This window comes from Vicugna pacos, chromosome X (assembly GCF_048564905.1).
Source record: "Vicugna pacos chromosome X, VicPac4, whole genome shotgun sequence".
In the NCBI taxonomy this organism is placed as follows: Eukaryota; Metazoa; Chordata; class Mammalia; order Artiodactyla; family Camelidae; genus Vicugna; species Vicugna pacos.
Window position 1 is genome coordinate 79777204 of NC_133023.1, and position 18679 is coordinate 79795882.

Genomic DNA, 18679 nt, shown 5'->3' on the forward strand with positions numbered 1-18679 from the left:
CCGAGGGGAACTTTCATTCTGGGGTGGAGTCCTGCGAAGGGAGCACAGGTAGGGCGTGTGCCCGTTCCGCACCTCGCTGAAATCAGATAGGCGCCCGGACCGCCTGAAAACACGCTCCATCACTCAGCCTCGGGAACAGGAGCAGGACCCTTCGGCGAGCCTGCGGGGAGCCGTTACCCGCTCGGCTCCCCCACAGAGCCCCCCTTCGCCGTTAGCTGCCCGCTCAGCCCCTCCTTTTTGGCTGACGTCGGGGCGAGCGGAGGCGGGAGCGTGGGTGGGCCGAGCGGGCCGTCGCTCGCGATTCGGCCGGCTGTGCCACACCACCGCGCGCCCCCGCTCCGCCCGCCCCTCCGGGCTCGTCTTTTCCGGGCCCGCGCGGCACCGCGCCTCGCTCCGCCTCCGCCGGCCCTCCTGGTGCGCGCGCGCCGCTGCGGCTTTTTCTCCGGCCTCCGCGGCGCGCCCCTCCTCGTCCCAGCGCTAGCGGGCACGCGGCTCCTTTCCGCCAGCTTCTCGAGTGCCGAACGCCGGCCGGCTGCGAAGACTCCGTGGGCAGCGCCTCCGGTGAGTGACCCCCCCGCCCGCTAGGCTCCGGCCCCGGCATCCCTGCCCTGTCGCAGGGCTCCGGCCGCCCCACCGTCCCACACCTGAGCCTGGAGGAGGTTGAGGGGACGTTCCCGTCCCCGGAATCCGCTTGTTTTCTTCTTGAGCCCGGGCGATTTACGCGCCCACCATCCCCCAGGGCCGGGAAGAATCCCGAGGTCTTGATATCATCTCCTTTGCTGAGGTCTGGGGTCCTCGGGACACTGGCCTGCCCCTTCCTGCCGCTCACCGCCCTCTGAGGGCCAGAAGCATCTTCCCGATTGGGGTACTAGGCTTTACCGTGACCCTTTCCAAAGGAGCCCAATAAAAGGTCGCCAGACCTCCAAACGACCTTTAGGGCGCCCCTGGACCTCAACTCCATTTTGTCCCCTTCGAGTCACTCTATATCTGAGAGCTCGGGGCTCTAGCTCTCAAAGCATCCGCCCTTCGAATTTGAGAGATGCCCTAGCTTCCGATACCTTCTTAGCTTCCGTATCTTTACGTATGTTAGAAAACGGTTGGATTCTATAGGAAGCATGCCCTTAATTTTTCCTGTTCTACCTATCTACATCCCTGTCCTCCCTCGCTGCTATATATTTAGCATTAGCTCTATTCACTTCCTCTTCCTCTCATTCGAATACCCTACAGAAATAACTGTGGTTGATGTCTATAGCACAGAGAAAAATCGTGGATAATATGATTCATTGCCTAACCCCCATTAAGGGGTTACATATTTTAAATAAGACGTCATTTCTGCTCTTCACTCCAGTATCTCCTCCTCAAAGGCATTTTTTTTCACCCTCTTGAAATGACTTTGCTCTAATAGCTCTTTTCACCTTAAAAAAAATCGATCATCGCTCTAAGAAACAACCGGGAGATGCAGATTAAGGGCAAAATGGCATTTAAATGAATCTCTTTGAAAAAGTAAGCCGTCTGCTTTATGGGTTAATGATTTAATCAACGCCTCAGTTTCCTCATGTACAAAAATGAGGATGTTGAATGAAGGTTCCTTCTAGTGTTTTGATTCTAGGACCTCTAAATTCATGTTTAGTAACATGTTGCTGCATAACGGAGATTTAATCTGATGAAAGCCCGGTTTCCCGGTACTTGCCTGTCACTTTAGCTTTTTTATATTGCCTCCAACAGATAGTTTTATCTGTTCTTTAGACATAAGTGGAGATTCAATCACTGTACTGTCAATGAACATATCAATCAAGATTTTAATAGTGTAAGGCCTCTTCCTTGAATTGTAAAATAGCCCATCTTTTATGTAGAAGCCACTGAAGTGTAAGACATGTAAGACTCCTGTAAGAATTAACACTCTGTCTGCCATTTAGGTGGAGAGTGAAACATTAAACTGTTAGTATACTTGCACCATAAAGTACCTTATTGTTCTAATAGGAGAAGTAATTTGACACCTAAAAATCTACACAAGATGTAATGCAGCAATTGAAATCTTGATAAATTCAATCCCCCCCCTAAAAAAACCCCCTATTTTAAAAATAAGTGATTCAGGTGAAGATTTTTGTTTGACAGTTTTGGGTAGAGGTGAGATGGCTGGAGAAAGGAGAGGCTTGCCCAAGTTAGTGAGAAGAGAAATGATTGACTCTGGAGAGGCTCGGGTTCCAGCCCAGCGCTAGCTAATAGTCTAACCTTGAACAAGTCACTTTACCACTCTTCATTTTTGCGTCTGTAAAAGTGTCTTGATGTTGATGGAATGATCCTTAAGTCCTCCAATTTGAATTACATACATATATAGTTATATATGTGTATATATATGGCAATTTGCATTAAGGCTATGCCATAAATCCTTAGTTAAAATCAGCTAAGCTAAATCCTTAGTTGTTTAGAACATTTTTCTCCGTGTACTAGTTCCAATCTATATACGCATAATTCTTAATTCATCTTTATCAAATGAATTATTATATGTAGAAGCCTATACATTGAGAAGCACTTTACAAAAGTCAGTTATTGTTAACTTAGGCTTGCAAGTGAAATGTGTGAATACCACACTTTATTTCTTCTTATTTGTATATATATATATTTTTTTTTTTATTGAAGTATAGTCAGTTTACAATGTTGTGTCAATTTCTGGTGTACAGTACTTTAGTCATATATGATCATACATATATTCGTTTTCATATTCTTTTTCACCATAAGTTACTACAAGATATTGAATATAGTTCCCTGTGCTATACAGTATGAACTTGTTTATCTATTTTATATATTTCTTTTTAAACATTCAAGGCTTTTAAGAAATTGGTCCTGGAATATGTACATACTGCCTTGTACCTGTAATTGGCTAGGCACTTGAAAAGAATATGGAGGCATTCATTCATTCATTTGTTCGTTCATTCAACTTATCTCACTCCTCCATCTATCACTTATTTTGTGCCAGGCCACTAGGATATGATGGTTAAGAAAACAATCCTTACCCTGAAGGCTTTAGTTTTATAGTGTGGGATGGTGGTGATGGTTAAGGGTTGTGGAGAGACAGTATTATCAATTCTTATTAACAACAAGAATCAAATCAGGGACAGAGAAAATCGTGGGGAAGTTAAATCTCCACAGGGGAGGAGGAGGTGGTTTTATTAATTGTAGGCTGTAGACTCTCTTCTTGGCATTCCTTTTTTAATTCTTTCCTTGATGTTCTATTATTGAGACTTTAGCAAAAATAAAAGCTTTATTTTTTTCCACTCCTGCTATTGGCTGGTCTTATATACTCTTTTAACTATTTATTTTAAGATAGTTGTAGATTCTCATACAATTGTAAGAAATAATACCCTTTAATTTTCCCCAGTGGTAACATCTGGCATAGACTGTAGCATAATATCATAAGGAAATTGAAATAGATACAGTGCAGCCGCCTGATTCAGAGATCCACAGTTTTACATGCACTCATTTGCGTGTGTGTACTTAGTTCTATACAGTGTTATCACATGTGTAAATTTGTATAATCACCACCAGTCAAGATACAGAACAGTTCCATCACCCCAAAGATCACTAATGTTGCCCTTTTATAGCCACAGCCATCTCCCTCCCTCCCCGATCCCTGACAACCACTAATCTGTTTTCCTTGCTTATAATTTCATCATTTCAAGGACACAATATAAATGAAGTCATGCAATATGTAATCTTTTGAGATCAGCTTTTTTACTGCTCAGTGTTATTCCCTGGAGATTCATACAGGGAATGTATCTTGTAATGATAATTCCTTTTCATTCCTGAGTCGTATTCCATGGTGTGGATGTATTAGAACTTAATCATTCACCCACTGAAAGACATCAGGCTGTTTTCCATATTTTTTAAGTTTTGAGTAAAGCTTCTATTAATAATTGTGTACTGGTTTTTATATAAACAAATTTCCATTTCTCTGCGATAGATGCCCAAGAGAACAATTGCTCATTGTATGGTAATTGCATATTTAGTTTTATAAGGAACTGCTGAACTGTTTTCCAGCATGGTTGTGCCATTTTACATTCCCACCAGCAATGCACTAATAGTCCTCATTCTTGTCAGCACTTGGTGTTGTCGCTATTTTTTTATTTTAGCCATTCTGGTAGGTATGTATGTAGTGATATCTTGTCATAGTTTTAATTTGCATTTCCCTGATGGCTAATGATGTTGAACATCATTTCGTGTGCTTATCTGCCATCTCTGTATCCTCTTCAGTGAAATGTATGTTGTCTTTTGTCGATTTTCTAGTTGGATTTTTTTTTCACTGTTGATTTCTGAGCATTCTTTATATATTCTCAATACTAGTGCTTTGTTGGATACGTGGTTTGCAAATATATTCTCCCAGACTGGCATAGGGAAGTTTCATCCTCTTCACAGGGAAGTTTCACAGAACACTTTAATTTTGATGAAGTTTGGTTTACCAATTCTTCCTTTTATGAATCATACCTTTAGTGTCTAGGGATCTTATGTACTTTCATTGTTTAATTTTATTCCTTGCTGTTCTGTATAGCATCCAGTATTTCTGTAAGCAGTGTGAACATTTTTTTTCTTTGAACAATCTCAGAGCTTAGATGTTTTCTGAGAACAAGTGGTCTTAATGGCTTAGAGTGTGAATACATACTCATATGTGCTCTCCCCATATTAAAATGGCTGCCATCCTTTTGTGCCTTAAAAATATATTTCTGCCAAAAAAAATATTCCTGCCCTACCAGGCAATCAAGTGAAACATTACAATTAATATTTTAAAATTAAATAGACACGTCATATGCCAAGGAGATTTTTGGTTTCACTTTCTAAATTTAAAATATTTTGGCAAAACTGTGTAGTTTTTAATCAACATTTCTGGTAAGTAATCCAAAGAACAAGTTTGTGTTCTCATTTAAATGTACTTAGAAAGTCTACTTCTGCATTTTGTGTAGTGAAGTTGTGAATATAATGATGGATTTAGTAGGCTTTTTCTACTCAGAATAATGAGTAACAGACTGTTGAATTTGTCTGTCTAGATTGCATATTTTCCTTTTATAGTAGCTGCTTAATTTTCATCTTATCTTTTAAAATAAACATTAGTTTTAAGGTGACTTACAATGTTATACTTGGAAAAATATATGTGCTCATATTATGAGAAGAGCTTACAGGAAAAGCTTAGTGATTGATTTTGAGAGTATTCATTTCTGTAAGGTGGTAATGAAATGATTATTTGTCTCTTCAGTGTGACCATATTTGCTCAAATGCGTGTATAGCCAGGGTAGTGGGTTCCTATTTGAAAAAGATCAATCATTGGTATTAGGCAAGGGCCGATAAAATACTGCCAGTGGCCAAATCCTGCCCACCACCTGTTTTTGTAAATGAATTTCTGTTGGAATATAGCCACATTCATTCATTTATGTGTTGTCTGGCTGCATTCAGAATGCAGTATCAGAGTTGAAACAGAGAACTTAAGGCCCTGAAAACCAATTTACTCTCTGATCCTTTACACAGAAAGTATGCCCAGAGATAAAGCAACCTTATAAACTGTTGAGTCTCTGTGATATAAAGGAAATTTAACAAACTTTGCCTTGACTTTTAGTCCCTTTTAGGTATATTTCCATGAGAAGTTGTGGTTCTGAAGAATGTATTCATTTTCTTTACTAAGTCTACAAGGCACTGTGGTCTAGGAGCAGCATTAAGGAATGGATAGAAAGTCGGGAAGGTTGATTTTGTTGTTCTTGCTAAGTGTGGGCTATTTAAGTGTGAATGTAAATTTATAAGTAAGACAACGAGTGAGATTCAGAAAGAGGTCTATGCAGTCGCCATGTCCTTTGGAGATCCTGTTGTGAGCCAGAGTGATAATGGCAATGCCAGGTGTGGCAGCACTATTGCTTCTGCTCCCAAAACTACTGTGATCTCTAAAGACATGGCAGTTTGAGCCTATCAAGCTGAACTTAAGACCAATGGCTTATTATTTTGCTTGCACAGCTTTCTTTTGTAAGTTAGAAGTTGACACTTCAGTTCTTTTAAATGCCCTCCCTATGAGTGATGTTGAAAATGGAAATTGAGTTAGGACCATTGGCTGTACATTTGGAAAGAAATGGATCCCTGTCTCACATCATACACAAAAATAAATTAAGGATGTATTTAAAAAATCTAAGTATATATTTTAAAATCTTCTGTAAAACTGAAGACTCCATAATGAAATTAAAAAGGCATGTGATAGATTGGGGGAAAATAACTTCTACATATGCAGTGGAAGCTTTAATTGACTTCTACTTAACTGACTCACCATATTAAATGATGCTTTTTATTTCTTTTGTAAAATACACTGTGCACTGAACACTTGCTATCAGTAGGTTGGTCTCCAGTATGCTTGAGGACCCATCAGTAGAACAGATGTTTTTCTTACTGAACCTATATATGCTCATTGTTCTTATTTTTGTAAATATGTAATTTATTTTCATATTTTATTACTTGATACAATCTGAGTAGTGGAGAATTGAAGTTCTTTTTACTGAAGATTTATGGATGAAATGATATGATATCTGGGATTTGCTTCAAATTATATGCGGAGGTGGAGATGTGGCATGCATAGAGATGTAAAAGAAATAAAATTCACATATAGATAATTGTTGAAGCTGGGGGAATAGGGTCATTATAACAAAACAAATTGAATGTTTTGGAAAGAGTTGATGAAAGTAAGTTATAACTGTCCAGTTAGGTGTAAGACAATGATAAAATATTGATATAAAATAAATATAAAATTTACAGAGGTCTTCATTCATAGTTCGTTGCAAGTGTCTTTTAAGTCATGTGAAGTTCTACATTATCTAAGTATTTAGTGTAAATTTCTTTAAAATCAGTGGGCCTGGAGTTAAAGAAAGGTCTTGGCCTCTTGGCCCTATATTAAAAGTTTGATGAATGAGTGTACATTTACCACTGATAAAATGAAACGAAGATAAAATGAAGTGTTTGTCATGCACATTTTTTAATGATTGTTCACCTTACTTGACCTTTTCCATTAGTCAGTTAGCTGTTTCAAATACCATTAAATAAAATGCTTCTACTATATGATATCTATCATATATAAAGAGCTTCTAGAGATCAATAAGAAAAAGGCATCTATTAGAAAAAGTAGCAGAGGGTTGTGAATTGACTTTTCCCAGAAAAAGAAAGAAAAAAATGAATAAAAAAGAAAAGATGCTCAAATTCACTCTAGTAATTAGGGAAATGAAAACCATTTCTCACCAAATACAATGGCAAAAACTATACTATCCACCTGTAGAAAGAAATGGGCACTGTCAGGTACTGTTAATGAGAGTGCAGATTGTGGAGCTTTTTGATAAAGAATACCAAAATCCTCTCATCTAAAAATGTGCATCTATTTTGACCCAGCAATTCTGTAGGAAACTGTTCTAGGGAAATATCTGCACATTTGTATAGAGATACATACAACATTTCACTGTGTTGTAACTGGTCATGACTGTGAAAACTTGGCAGCAACCTAAATGTCCATCAGAAGGGGACTGTTTTAAATAATAACATGCTGCTCTATGGAACAACATGGGGCTATTAAAGGAAATAAACTCCTCAGACCTGTATAAAATGATGTAAGAATTCCAAAGTATGTTGTTAAAGGCAGGAGGGGCAGGGGAGGGAGTTATAGAACAGTCCATATACCGTTGACTCCACATATTTAAAAAAATAAAACCTTACCACGTGTATAGATTATACAAAATAGTTCCATTGATGCATACCACGAATAGTTATCTCTACAGGAAAAGGGAGTGGTGTTAGAGGAAGGCAGTATAGGGATACTTTTACTTTTTACCCTATACAGTTCTATAAGGCATTTTAAGTTATGATTATTATTTTGATAGTAATTATTCAGATTCATCATATGCAACATTTACACACTGGAGGATACTTACAATGTGATTCCTTCATTGTGCATTATCCAGTGACACTGTGCTAGAAATGCAGTGCCTTGTACTTAGCACTCAGGTTATTATTATTTTTTTAAATAATTGTCTCCCTTTGTTAAAGTACTATTTGTATTTTCTAAATTTTCTACACTGAAAATATAAGTATAAAAAAGAATGAAAGTATCATAATCCCATACCCAGAGAGATCTCTTGTCAACTTTTTGGTACATATGCTTGTGGACACGTTTGTGTACACACATGTATGGACGCTTGCACGCACACGTTTACATGCATATGCACAAGTACAAACATATGTATCTTCTTTCTACAAAAAAATGAGTTCTTACTGTTCGTACCGATTTGTAACTTGCTTCCTTTAACTTAACTCTGTACTGTGAACATCTTTCATGATCAGTAGCTCTGAATAAATGAAAAAGATGTCTTAGTGGGAAAAAGGACAACACTGTGTCATGTAAATGTAGTGTTCTAGTTAAAATAACTGGTTTCTAGGACAAACTATAACCTCAAAACACAGTCATGGTCACCAAAAGTAAATAAGCAAGGAATTTATAAATTCTCAATGTTAAGCTAGTTTAGTTCTGTTTTGAATTTAACTATGCACATGTCTTTAAAGTTGTAGTTACTAGTAGTGATGCATAAATGCAATATATTAAACTGTCATTAGGAATTTTTTGGGCAGAGTTTGGTTTTAATGAAGATTTGAAAGCTGAGCTTGAACAGTTATTTTGGTTCAAAGACTGACTAATTTTTGGTAAATATGTGGGTGCAGTTATGTTCTTTCACAACTTAGAAAAGTAAAGAAAATCTAGGTCTGTGTAACAGCATGCATCTTTATCTATGGTATCTCAGCCTGTAGTATATAAAATTGATCATTGGGGTAACTTGTTTGAGGACCAAGTTTGATTTGGGTAAGTCTGTATATATTCTGCTGGAATGTCATCTAGAAGCACTGAGTAAGCACATCTACTGAAGGCTGGTTATAACCACTTCTGGATTTATGCTGTGGGGCTTAGAGGTGAAAATATCTTACTTTACAATGAATTCAATAGAGTAACAAAAAAAGATTCTACCTTGTAGACAGTGGTGTTAATGTAACGGCCTATCGTAGCTCTCATATTTTTGTTACAGCGAATGGAACAGCATCTCTGTTCTCCAAGGCTGTGCATCTTGCGCATTTTGGCCTTTTTGGAATTGATTTTGCAGCAAGAGGATTTTTCTTTCTTAGGTGCTGTCAAGTTAGCAGATTTAATGGCAGAGTCAGGATGGATGTTTCCTATTTCTAACTTGATTAATGACAAGGGCGTGTGAGATTAGACTACTAACAGAGGAATTGAAAACATTTATGGTGGACTCTAGGAATTTAAGACAGTGGAAGACATGGTGAAATGCCTGTTTTCTCTTAAGATTTCTGTTTATTACCTTAATATGTGCCTAAAGCATTTCAATACTATAAAAATGTAATGATAGAGTTTCGAAGGATCACTTCCTGGGGGTACCCGAGTGATGAGTGATCGAAGAAAGCCTGGAGAAATGGGCAGAACTGCTCCCACTTAGATGGGATCATTATTCTCAGAATATGTTAGTCATTTCTGCTTCTCAAATGAACTGAAAGCTGAAAACTTCCCACAGACAGGAAACAGGAACTTGGTTGAATGAGCTTAAAGTTCAGTCTTGGCTTTGGAAACAGAAGAGGACAATCAGCAGCAGTATCTCATGGGATGAATCCAAGTAAAAGGTGCTTTGTTCCACATGACCACTGAAGATAGTAAGTTGAGAAGTAGCTTAAAAAAGTAGTTGAAAAATCATAACTTGACTGAGGGGTAGAACTGGGGAACTAGCTATAAACAATTGTCAGATGAATGTGTTTCAGACAAACAGAGCAAAAAAGAGGAAAGCAGGCCAGGGATAATGGTATTCTTATATTTGGAATGACAGAAACCTTCAGGATTTGGTCAATTGCAGGGTCGTCTAGGATGGTTTAAAGCCTTTGGGAAAAGATTGGGATTCCCTCTGTGCCCAGGCATTTCCTTACGGGAGTAGGTTAACATTTGTGTGAAGCAAGTGGTTTCCATACCTTGAAAACTACAAAAGGCAGCGTTCAGGCTCACTGTCGGTGAATTATAGCAACCTGCAGATGGAAAGTTGTGTTGTGTTTATTTCCCTAAATAGAAAGAAATGTCAGCATTACCATATTCATTCAAATATATTGCATATTACACATTTTTAAGCAAAATGACTGAACTTGTAAGGATGTTATGCAACTCAAATTTTCCACCAGAAAGTTTTGGATTCCTTTGCTTAGATTTTTAGTGTCAAGTATAAAGGCCATGATTTTTATGTGAAAGCAGGTTTTAAATTCGTACACATATTTACATTAATTTTAATACTCTCTTGATCACCAAGAGATTGTCGAGTGTTAAAATATTGGTAGGGGAGTAGCTTTCTTTAGGAAGTACCCTCCCCCCCCCCGCAAGAAATGATATCTTTACAAGTAGTTTTAGAAGAGACAACCGCAGAATGGAAACATCCCTGGTGAGTCTCCGCCTCCTTTTTCATTCCTATTTTAAAATGGGAGTTCCCCAACCTCATTTGTACAGCATTTTTTTTTTTAGGACTGGGTTGGTAGAACTGAATGAGGGATTATTCTCGACCCCAGAAGTACAAAGTATTCAGTGGGGTTCAAAAGACACTTGCACCAGCCCTGCGGGCTGACTTAAATCCTAGCTCTGTAAGGTCCCTCTGGAGCTGCTATAAGCATAAGGGTTCTGCAAAGGTGGCACCTCTGTCTCTTGGGACAATATTCCAGTGCTCAGATAGCTTCCCAATCTTATCTCCCCGGTACCCTGCATTTAAGCCATTGTTCTTTGGTTACATGAAATGTCTCTGTGAAGTGATTGGCCTATGATTGCAGTGATGTACATTTGGTGAAATGGGAGAGTTGTTCTTAACGTTCAGACAGCTGATCTTTTTATCAGAAAAAAAAAACCTAACGTAAAAGATTGAAGTTTTTTTAACCCTTTGGGGAGAAAGTGCTTGCTTGCAATCTTGTTTCTAATTGTCTTCAGCTGAGGAAGACTGTTGGCCACCTCCCTGCCTGCCTTTGATTTAAGGGCCATGCTGCTTAGGTCATGTTGCCACAGGAAAGAGGAGGTGGATGCTGTACTATGGCATAAGCAAAGGAGAAGGAGGTGGCAGTGAATATGTGGTGTATAGCCAGAGTGAACCGTGAATTTTGAAAACCAGGAAACTCAACTCCAGTTTGTAGTTTAGAGACATATTTTAAAAACAAGTTGTAGCTCATTGGGTCTCTAAGCTAAGAGTATATTTAGAAGCCCTTCAGTGTTTAATTTGATGATATCACAGTCTCCAGCAGAAATCTGCAGAATTTAGTCAAAACTCTATTTGTCTTTTTCAAAGGTGGTATTGTTGTTATAAAACACATAATATGTTATTTTATGACTTTGATGAGACGCAAGCAACTCATTTTAAGCAGCTAATTTGGGTTGAAAGAATTACTTTTCAACCTAGAGTTGATTTCTTTAATTTTGCATCCTTCCTAGCTAATGTGACACTAAGGTCATTTTATTTGCCTGGTCTCTTCTAGATGTCATAACGTTTTGTTGTGAGATCATGAGAAAATGTTTCTTCTGCTTTGAGAGGAGTAATTAGGAATTTGTTTAGGATGGAAAATCAGTTCTTAGATTTGCTGCCTCTGCTGCTGACCTCTACCTCTCGTGTGAAAGAAAATCAATGATATTTCAAAGTCACACAGCTACATATTTGGGTTGCATAAAATTGTTCTGTGGAATGATCTAAACTTTTAGAATTTGTGTTGAGCTTGGTACTTGGCCAGGTCTGGGGCCATGGGCCATGTCCTGCTATTGCTGGATGTTTTTTTAAAAAATTTTTTCTTGCTTTTACCGGCACTGCCCCACTGCCGATGAAAGATCAGGATGTTGCCTGGGTTTGGCACCAAGCACTGAACCTCAATGCGTTTCTCTTCTACTTTCAGGCATAGCAGCCCTGGGAACCATAAAATGTGCTTGAAGCATTTTGATAATACCTTTTCTTATTCATTAAACAGCTGACCTGTCACTGTCGCTTAACTAGCAGACCTCAAGATGTATGGTTAACAGAGAACGTTTGTTTCGAAACCTCGTCTGCGTTGACCTTAGTTTTGCTTTTGAAGAAGAGTAAGCAGCAGATTGCCTCATGTAGTCCATGAGAAAACAAACCACCTTCTTACCTTTTACTGCTGCTCACATTGGTTACAGATGCTTCACGGAAGCTTGAATTATAACATAATTTAAAGATGATATATTTTCGCTGAAATACAGAAAAAACTGCAAAGGGCTGCTTTAAAGGCAAATTACTTTGTAGAAGCAGCAGAAATTAAATGTTTTAGGGACAAATAGGAAATATTTACTAGTAGGAAATATCAACACTTGAAATTGTAGCAAATTTCTCGGCTGACGTTTATATGGGGACACATAACTCCCCTTCCTTAAACACAGTGTTTCACTGAGATGGGAAAAAGACTTTTGCTCTGCTTGGGAGTTTTTAGTATACTGGTGCTTCTCTTTAAACCCCTTTTTGAAATTCTTGCTTTGGATCTCATCTTATGTAAAAGTGCCCCCTTTTTGGGAAGCATTTTCAATCCTCAAGTCATGAAACCTCCAAACCTCCTTTGGGTATGTTCTGCAGCAGAACTAACCTATTCCAAATTTTACATTTACTGGAGTAGTATTATAACCAGAAGTTTATAACCTGTTTGGAACAGCTGGATAGTAGTCTGTAGATAAAATTGATCAAGACCTTTTGATTTTCTGTTTGCATTTTTTAGCTCTGCATTTTCCTTTCTTTTATTCCTTTTCAGAACCTCACTTTCATCCCTTGGCTTTGTGTAATTTTCCTTGCCCCAATATTTAAAGGAAGTTTGGGGGAAAAAATCCATTTTTGGGCAAGTCAGCTGGTACTTAAGCAGTAACAGGTATAACTGGATAATCCCAGAGGGTAGCTATTATTATTAGCTTTTTAAAAAGTATATAATCATCTGGTTGGGTTATTATTATAGGGTCGAGGGTTGACTCATGGGTGACCCTCCTCTCCTTTTGTACACATATGTCTGCTCTCTGTGTTAGTCTCATGTTAACTCACAGTATTAGCTATTGAACAGTGCATTCCACAAGGACAGGGCATAGTAAATGCTCACTGAATAGTCCTTGAACAGATGCATGTGCATGTGTCTGTAGTTGCCTAGGATTTGGGAAACTAGATTTTTAAAAATATTACAAAGGAAAAGGGCTGTTGCTTGCCATACTTATTTTTAATTCCTTCCCTCAAATGCTGTTATGACGGTTAGTCTTCAACAATGATGATTACAAAACCAAAGAAAATACAGACTTAACCATTTGTATCCTACTTCAGTGAGTCTGTACCCAACAGGGTAACATCACTTTCATATTATGAAAGTCTCTGAATATGTCATTAAGCCTTTACAACTTTCAGTTGTCATTCTATAAGGCATAGTGACTTTCTATCAAGGAAGTTTTATTCTAACATATTCTCGTTTAAATGTAGGGATCTCTTAACCAAATGGATTTTTTCTTCTAGATTTAAAAAATGTGATCTTAATATATGGCTTTAAAAAATGTTTCATTTAAGAATAATTTTAGATTTACAGCGAATTTGCAAAGATAGTTCAGAGGTCATATATATCTTTCCTTAGATCACCCTAATGTTAATAACATATTACATAACATGGCATTGGTGCAGTACTCTTAACTAAACTCTAGAATTTACTTGGATTTACCTAGTTTTTCTATAAGTCTTTTTTCCCCTGTTCCAGGATCCAAAATGGTTATATATGTTTATTTTAGAAAACACATATAGATAAAAAGTCAAAGCAAAGTACAGGCAAGCCCCCTACCGAGAGACAACTATTGAGATTTTTAGTATCTATCCTTGCATATTTTTTCCATGGATAATATAAATCCAATCCCCCAAAACTGTTTGGATTCCCCTAAAAAAAATGTGTTCTATATACTGCTTTGTAATTTGTTTTTTTTTAACATTTGATATAGCATTTACTTTGTTTTTGGTGAACATCTTCCCGTGTCTGCTATTTTTAGTGTAGTTTAATCTATTCCCTATCCTTAGATATTTTATTGTTTCCATTTTTTTTGCGCAGTTAATTCTTCATGATTCAAGGCCACACTGTGCTTGTTTCTCAAACCTTCCCCCCACAGCAAACCTGAGAAATGCAACACTCTTATCAGTAACAATGGCTCATTAAGCCATGATTCTAAATATGTGTATTGGGTTGAATCATTGGGAATTGCTGGGGCTTTTTTGGTATGTAACTGATTTTGACTATTGGTAATTTTATATGATTCAACCTAGTAGTTTGAAAAATCTAGGGTATTCTGATTCCTTTCCTCCCTTCTCACTCTACTGAGAATCTCTGCGTTTATAATGGTGAGCTGGCTCTGAAACATTTTGGCCAGGCAAAAATATTGACAAACTACCTTCCAGGTGTCTCTGATAAACACAGCATCCTGAAGACCTATGCCTGTGTTGATGACACATGCAGAGAACTTGAACTCCAGTGTTGAAAATGGACTTCTGAGCATTTTACCTAAGCTCTGTAAGATACAGCCTGATTGATGGCTGTGTTGGCTGGGTCCATTATCTGTATTGGATAGCCAGGGGCACTAGTGCCACCTAGTGGTACGTTGTAGACAAGCAGCTGATGTTGCTTTACCTCTGCTTTCACTTTTTTTCTTTCCTTCATGTTCCTCCACGTGGTCTCACCTTCCTTTTCTTCTCCCCACTTATTCCAGTGGTACTAATGGATTTCATTTAACCCAGCTGATAATAATCAGAGAGATGAACTAACCATGTAATTTTGCTGCAATATCCTTATTTAAGTAAAGGTTTGGGAATATGAGACATGAAATAAATGTAAACATACTGAACAGACTATTTGCTCTGTGTATGAAGTCATAATTCTTACCGAAAATGGGCATCAAATTTGTCCTCTGCCAGAATATGGCACTTCTTGTATTTAATTTCAAGATTCTCAGTATATAAGAGGAAACATCCCTAAAGATCTCAGTGGTGAAGAGGCATCAATTTCTGCCTAGAGTGAAAGATTTAACTTGTAAATCATTCTTTGGTTTCCTTTCTCTTTAGTATGACTTGTTACTTCACTCAAGAACTATTTAGTAAGCACCTACTGTGTGCTTGTACTGGGCTAGGTCCTAGGGATTATAGCTGTGATCGGGACAGACATGACCTCTGTCTGTAAGGAGCTTACAGCCCAGTAGAGCACCAGAAACTTGAAACTTGAACAAGTTTAGGTGCTGTGCTACATGGGAGCTTGGAGAGCAAATAGCAGAGGCACCTCACATAATGTGGGGAGGTCAGGGAAGGCTTTTTAGAAGTGTCATTTAAACTAAGACCTAAAGAAAGCCAGGAAAAGAGAGAAGAGAATGTTCTTGGCAGATGAAAAAACATGTGCTAGAGGCAGAGGTGAGAGATTAAGTGTGGTGCTTTTGAGAACCTAAGTGAAGTTTATGATGGCTGGAGCTGTGAGATCAACTCATTTAAGCTTCACAACAGTCCTGAGAGGTAGCAGTAGCATTCCCTCCATTTTAGAGATGCGGCAAATGAGGCAAGTTAAATAACTTGCCCGTGGTTGCCCAACCCTAGTAAGTGGCATCGCCAGGAACTGGACCCAGGCCGTCTGGCTCCAGCATATTTGCTCACAACTACCATAATAGTCTCCCCTTCTGCAGGGCACTGTGTTATACCCAAGTGTCTTTGGCCCCCTCCCCCACCCCACCCCCTTAGCCTTCGGTGGAGCATAGCACCTTATTCTGTCAATCTGCGATCTTTTTTTTTTTTCCCTGAGGGGCCAAGTTAAACAAAATCTTTCTTGGTAAATTGAACTTTAGGCTGTGCTAGGCACAGACTCTTCCAAGAACGGGAGCTTATAAATATGTGAAAAATTCCTTAAGCTTACAGCATCTGGGTTAGCCTGGAAACTCTCCGGTTTGCTTTAGTCTTCTATCATTGACTGGAAATCAAATACCTCATTTGATATGCAGCTCTACAGTTGCTATTTTCCAGAAAATCCATGTTTTCCAGAAAAATCATAGATGGGAAGTTATAATTGGTTGTATTTTAAAAATGAGCATAAGATATATATCCCCTGCAGGGCTAAAATTTTTGTTTGCTTACTAAAGTTCATTTGGCAATATCCTTTTCTCTGACTTAAGTTAAAGGGTAAACACAACTTCTTAAATAGGACTATAGCCTTTTAAAGTCATATAAAGGAGAAAACCTATCAATGGAGATATTTTCTTGTAGTGGATCTGATTTATCATTTATGTATTTAAAATACAAGTGTGTGTTTTGCAAGATGAGGAATTAACTTCAGTTTCATTTTAGGAGATGAATTTTAGAAGTCGGATGATAAATATTCAGTTGTACATAAACTATTTAAGATTGTTGTAAGTTGATATTGTTGAAACTCTTGGAATAGTCGTGTGTGTGTGTGTGTGTGTTTAACAGCACAAAACTGGTTCTTTCATTTACTTGCCCATTTGTATATGACTGTGGATTCAATCAGGAGTTAGTACTTGGAAGTGTTTTGCCATGTTCTCTGTGGGACCAGAGTTAGGGTTATTACTCGAGTCATCACTAGGAATGTTTTTACAAAAAGAAAAAACCAAACCAAAGAAGATCGGGGAGGGGGACTCTGATAAGAATTACTCTGGGACAACGTGTGTAAACCAGGGGACAGACATTGGCAAGGTGGGAAACGTGATCACCTTTGTTTTAACCAAATCACACAGGGATCAAATTTGTGAGCTTAGTTTCAGAAGCACTGGCTCAACCGAATTGAGTTAACCAGCAGCCACAGATAGCTTTCCCTTTACGTTGGAGTAGAAACATCAATTTTCAAGTAAATGTATTATTGTATATTGCAGTGGAATTGCATGTGAAGCAGCTGTGTTCTTTTTATAAATTTTGGTATTGTGACCTCGGTGCTGTTAGGCCCTGTCGAGGTTATTACAGGACACATTCAGAGCTGTGTGGGCCTGACAGGAAGTGAGGTTACTTACTGATACTTTACTTTTGCCTGAAACATTTTGAAATGAAAACTTTGAGGGACAGAGGTGAGTCAGCCTTTTCTGCCTCCTACTTCTTTTTGAAGTCAGCTAGTACGCATTTGTAACATGATATCACAGTTGACTGGAATGTCTGAAGCAAGACAGTCTTAGGTAAGGCGATATTCTCTTAAGTTCTGTGTAGTTAGTTGGTCCCGGAGTTCAGGTTGTAAACAAGTGGGTACTGATGGAGAGCTAGCTTCTGAAACCCCCTCCCTTCATCATCTCTCTCATCACCCGGGTGGAAAGCAAAGAAGTGATACATATTTGGTGGCTTTTGCTCGTGGTACCTTTTCCGGGGCAGGGGCAGGCCTCATTTCCTTCTAAGGGGCTGATTCTGATTAACAAAAAACATTTTCCTCATGAGACAGAGGAGTTTGAGTATTACTATTCTCGTACCTATTAAATCTTAGGCCAGTATCATCTGGCATTTGAGTCCCTGTTTGTTTTAATAGGGTAAGTGAGTGGAACTCTGGACTTTAAAGAAATTATAGGGCGGGAGTGGGAAGAGATAGACTGGGATTTCAAAATTGTAGAATAGATAAACAAGATTATACTGTATAGCACAGGGAAATATATGCAAGATCTTATGTTAGCTCACAGAGAAAAAAATGTGACAATGAATATATAAGTGAAAAATTGTGCTCTGCACTGGAATTTGACACAACATTGTAAAATATAAATCAATAAAAAATGTTAAAAAATAAAATAAAAGGTTAAAAAAAAGAAATTATATTTCCATCTGTTTTTCTGGCATGATTTTCTGGCTTTTTGATATTGGCTGTTCACTTGCTAGTAGTAGTGAATTTTTGTCACATTTTGACATAGGGGACCGCAGGGATGCTTAGCTTAAAGAAACATTTAATGTTGTAGTTATAGGAAGAAAAAGAAAGTTTGTTTTATTTCACTTCATAGGTTATATTACATGAGTGAAAAGAAGTTATTTTACTTTGATTCTAGTTTACAAACAGAAGTGTCTAATCTTCTTTCTGTAGTGTAGTTGAAGTCAACTTTGGGCTCCTTTTCCTAGTTACCCCTTGGCTATGTGAGTAGGGCCAAATGCCTTATGGGTCATAGTCGTCACTTACCAACACACACACACACACACACACACACACACACACACACATAGACACACACTAGCATTAATTGAAAGACAGGTGCTGTATTTTCTACTTATTTATTAAGTGACAAAAGTAGTATATTTACTGAAGAAGTTTCAGAAAATGTAGCAAAAAATAGCAGGACAAAACTAAAAATCACCTATAATTCTACAACCCAGAGATGAACATTCCCGCTTGTAGCCTGCATATATATGTTTAAGTTTCACCTTAAACCAGTTTTACTTCATATTATCTTGAACGTTTTTTCCTGTCCTTAAATATCTTTGACAATGCTGCATTTGATGACTGTGTAGTATTCAGTCATAAACCTACATCGTTATTTTACCAGTCTCCTTTTGGGCATTTGAGGTTATTCCTAGTTTTTCTGTTATCTATATCACAGTGGCGACTCTAGTCTACATTTTTGTGTGTGTCCATCTCTGACTTT

General features: G+C 38.1%; 1 protein-coding gene across 3 annotated transcripts in view; it reads left to right on the plus strand.

Annotated features, from left to right (window-relative positions):
- The first annotated feature begins 405 nt into the window (after window positions 1-405).
- ACSL4 (acyl-CoA synthetase long chain family member 4) overlaps window positions 406-18679 on the plus strand; it is a 71193-nt gene continuing 52919 nt past the window's right edge. For all 3 annotated transcript variants that reach the window (XM_015248652.3, XM_006215193.3, XM_015248654.3), the window contains exon 1: window positions 406-561. The gene's annotated coding sequence lies outside the window, so the exon portion shown is untranslated. The remainder of the gene's footprint in view (window positions 562-18679) is intronic.